The sequence below is a fragment of the Montipora foliosa genome, chromosome 7 (assembly GCF_036669935.1).
Source record: "Montipora foliosa isolate CH-2021 chromosome 7, ASM3666993v2, whole genome shotgun sequence".
Taxonomy (NCBI): domain Eukaryota; kingdom Metazoa; phylum Cnidaria; class Anthozoa; order Scleractinia; family Acroporidae; genus Montipora; species Montipora foliosa.
The window spans coordinates 1,593,124-1,597,993 of record NC_090875.1 but is presented as its reverse complement, the minus strand read 5'-3'; positions in this window follow the sequence as shown (position 1 = coordinate 1,597,993).

Genomic DNA, 4,870 nt, shown 5'->3' with positions numbered 1-4,870 from the left:
TCCACAGAGGCGTTTGACTTCTTTCCACCACACTTTAGGGTTTTCTTCTTTCATATGCTCCTCCTTAAGTTGATAGAACGAAGCCTTAACTGATTTCCTGATTGACTGTATTCCTGTAGAATTTATAATGTGGTGACTCCCCTCCATATTCGTGAAACGCTTTCTGTCGTTTGATGATGAGTGACTTTAGATTATCAGTCATCCATGGCGCATCATGCGTGTTTACGCGCACTCTCTTTATAGGCATAAGACCGATATGTGTGACTTTGTTGAATAGATTGAGCATTTCCTGGCAATCACCTGAAGAGGAAAACAAGACTGACCAATCCATTACACTTAAGTATCTTCCCAGTTTGGCTTTCTGGCTCTCTCTTTTGTCTCGTTTAAGGACAAATTTACAAGGCTGGCCACAGTGACGGTTTGATGGTCAGAGAGTCCAAATGGCGGGCAATGCTGTGGCTCACCATAAAAGTCGTGGATGTTAGTCAAGACAAGATCTAAAATTGCGTCTTTTCTTGTACGCTTTTTCACCATTTGCTTGAGTCGAAAATGTCTTTGAATCGATTTCACATCAAGACAGTTAAAATCTCCTGGCAAAATCAGGGCACAATTTGGGTAAGGAGACTCAGCGAGTAAGAGCGATTGAAACAAATGTTCTCGCATAGTGTTATTCTCAGCAGTAGTCCAATGGGGACGGTAGACCATGGCAACAATGATTTGGTTTTATCAACGGAGTTGAAAATGTGACCTCTTCAGGTGATTGCCAGGAAATGCTCAATCTATTCAACAAAGTCACACATATCGGTCTTATGCCTATAAATGTAAATTGGCCACCGTACAGAGATTCTAAAAGCTGACGTTTTGAGCATTAGCCCTTTGTCAGAGCGAATCGAGGGATTATGGGTTACGTGTAGTTTTTATAGTAGAGTAGGAGCTACGCTATTGGTGGTAACGTTGCAACGTACAAGGTAGGAATATATTAGTTAAATGAAAAGCGTTCATTAATACTGTGAGGATTAAGGGTGCCGATTTGAAAGATCAATTTTTGTTCCAGATTCTTGCGGCTTTCCGTCGTACCTAGATGTAGGGAAAGGCCGCAGATAGCCATGTGTATTTTGGAGTAGTTAGGCAGATTAAAATGGCGAGTGACTGGCCTAGATGCATCCTTGTCATTCTTCTCAACATCGCGAAGGTGCTTGCAGAATCGGTCACCTAGTCGTCTACCTGTCTCACCAATGTATAATTTATTGCATAACGTACAGGTTATGCAATAAATGACAGTTGCAGAGGTCCATGTGAAACGATCGGTGATCTTAACAGATCGCTTAGGTCCCGATATCTTGCTAGTGTTAACAATGAAAAGACAAGTTTTGCATCTTGAGCGAGGGAATTTGAAAGTGCCGGGTTGCTCGTTAGTTTTGAGCGCGCTTCTAACTAAAAAGTTGCCTACGTTTTTGTCGCGTTTGAATGAAATAAGTGGAGGTTGCGAAAAGATTCTACCAGTCTCGGGATCATTTTGGAGTAATTTAAAATTACTAAGAACGATGCTTTTGACTGCGTGATTATGAGGATGGAAAGTGAGGGTGAATGGAATTGTGTCATTCTTATCCAGAAGATTTTTTGGAATTGTAACTACGGTATTATGGCTATGCAATGCAGTGTCGTTGGTAATTTGCGGACCTATTAATTGTTGAAGTTTTAGAGTCTTGGTTTGGTGTAAATGGTCAAACAGTCCAGAATTAAGTTGTCGGATTTTAGCGCGAATCGATTGTAATAAAATTGCTGGACAGATTTTGGAAAGTTTGGAGCGGCAATGAAGAATTTGTTTGTCAAGTGCGATTCGTTTTTGGCACATACCTCTAATTGTAACTACAAAACCTAGTTTTGGCGAAAATGAGAGTGGCTAAACGGAAAGCTAAGTTACTGCTAAGTGTGGGAAAATGAAAAAGATAACTTACGATTTCCTGGCGTAGCTCCTTGGTGAGTTTCTTCAAGCTTGGCATCGTCGTCTTCGGTCTCCTGTTAGAAATCTGTGGATTAAAAAATACTAGAACACAAGGTTAGTGGTCGCAGCGGTTGAATAACAAATGAATGAAGGGGTAGTTTCTAACGAAACTGTGGTGCTGCGTCGGTGGGGACGTCTAAAAGCTGACGTTTTGAGTGTTAGCCCTTCGTCAGAGCGAATCGTCAGAGCAATTTCTCCGGCAAAGACAAACTTATTTTCACCATGGACATTACATCTCTATACACAGTCATTCCTAATAGTGAAGGTCTTGAAGCACTTAAACACTTTTTCGATCAACGCACTGTCAAAGAACCTAGCTCGGAAACGCTTGCCGAACTAGTTTTAACGCATAACTGTTTTTCATTTGCCGGCAGCTATTACAAACAAATTAATGGTGTAGCGATGGGCACAACAATGGGACCTAACTATGCCAATCTTTTTGTAGGATATGTTGAACACTAATTTTTTAATCAGTACTATGGCCGCTACATCGACGACTGCATGCGCACTATTTCATCCAGCAGAGAAGAACTCCATCAATTTATAACCTCCGTCAACTCTTTTCATCCGGCTCTTAAATATAACTGGGAAATTTCGGAAACTTCATTGGCTTTCCTAGATATCAAAGTTTCTATTAGAGGCAACGTGCTATGTACTAGTGTGCACTACAAACCTACAGATTCACACAGTTATTTGTTGTATTCATCGTCACATCCATCACATGTCAAGAACTCCATTCCTTATTCTCAATTTCTTAGACTTTGACGTCTATGTAGTGATGACTCCGATTTTTGCAGCAAATCAGAGGAGATGTGTCAGTTCTTTGAAAAACGTGGCTATCCTGTCTCTGTGGTCAAAGCGGGCCATCATCGCACCCAACAATTTGATCGACAGTCATCACTACAAACGTCACAAAAAGATAAGAATGACAGAATTCCATTGACCCTCACTTTCCATCCTCATAATCATGCAGTCAAAAGCATCGTTCTTAGTAAATTTAAATTACTCCAAAATGATCCCAAGACTGGTAGAATCTTTTCGCAACCTCAATTATTTCATTCAAATGCGACAAAAACGTAGGCAACTTTTTAGTTAGAAGCGCGCTCAAAACTAACGACCAACCCGGCACTTTCAAACACGCGCACTAGAGATGCAAAACTTGTCTTTTCATTGTTAACACTAGCAAGATATGTGATCTGTAAAGATCACCGATCGTTTCACATGGACTTCCGCAAATGGCATTTATTGCATAACCTGTACGTTATGCAATAAATTATACATTGGTGAGACAGGTAGACGACTAGGTGACCGATTCCGCCAACACCTTCGTGATGTTGAGAAGAATGACAAGGATGCATCTAAGCCAGTCGCTCGCCATTTTAATCTGCCTAACCAGTCCAAAAAACACATGGCTATCTGCGGCCTTTCCCTTCATCTAGGTACGACGGAAAGCCGCAAGAATCTGGAACAAAAATTGATCTTTCAAATCGGCACCCTTAATCCTCACGGTATTAACGAACGCTTTTCATTTAACTAATATATTCCTACTTTTCACGTTCCCATGTTACCACCAATAGCGTAGCTCCTACTCTACTATAAAAACTACATGTAACCCATAATCCCTCGATTCGCTCTGACGAAGGGCTAACGCTCGAAACGTCAGCTTTTAGAATCTCTGTACGGTGGCCAATATACATTATCAACTCCGTTGATAAAACCAAATTTTTGTATACTACTTCCCCACTGACACAGCACCACAGTTTCTTTAGAAACTACCCCTTCATTCATGGCAACAACGAGCGAGGAAAATCCTCTTGGGAGGCGCCTTGGGCGTAATTGTACCCAAAGGATCTCATGCTCAGAGCAACATGATAACTCGCATCCTTGATAACTAGCATCCTTGACATAGAGGCAGATCCCACCATGATGGTCTGACTGGCAATCTCTTCGCAGAACAGAATAACCTTGGTATGTCAATAACAGAGTCAACAACAAAAGACCTGAGCCATGTCTCCGTGATGAACGCATAGTTAACTTGATTCTGCAAGATGACTTCGCTCACTTCACACATCTTTGGTACAAGAGACATCATGATTTTAGGTGTGTAATATCTATGAGAGACTTCATTTTGAGATCTTGCATCCCGAGCGTCGTCCCGCGAGGGGCCAGGAAGAGAGTTCTCCAAGGTTAAGTGAGCACCACTACTCAAGGTGTCATTTTGAATATTTAATGTGCCCGGTGGAGAAAAATATGAATTTTGTTCGTCTTCGACTTCACTGGCTTCGCTGTTTTCCAGGTTGTTGTTAGACCAAATAGGAGCTGTAGCCTCTGATCTTGTATTTTTGTTCTTTAGTTGTCCCGCTCTGCAACCCCTAAGAATTGGCTTCTTCTTTGATAATCCGTGGTTGACCAAACATCGCCAAAGACTAGCACACAGTTTCTTAGGTTTTAGCGATGCTGAAATTGATTTTAGAAAATCGCGAGTGTTGAATCTTGTCATACTGGACGTAGTACATCAGCCAGATGGATAAAATAGATATAAGTTAGGATTAAAATTATAAAATTAACAAAAAAAATTAGCAGGAGCTATGTAGAAACGTGTGCTGCCTGTTAGGCGCTTGCCCCAGTAATTGGCAGCCTAAGATTAATAAGCTAGAGAAGTCCCTTAACCTGTGGCGTTCACGTTCTCTCTCTTTGCCTGGTAAAGCTCCTATTTTTAATATTTTGGGCGTAAGTAAGTTGCTCTACCTGGCAAGAGTCCTTGTGTTACTGGCCTGGGTTCTTTCTCGTGTTAATGCCCTTATCTGGCCCGTTCTTTGGGGTTCCCGTCTTGAGACTGTTAATCATAATACTTGTTTTTTGAGT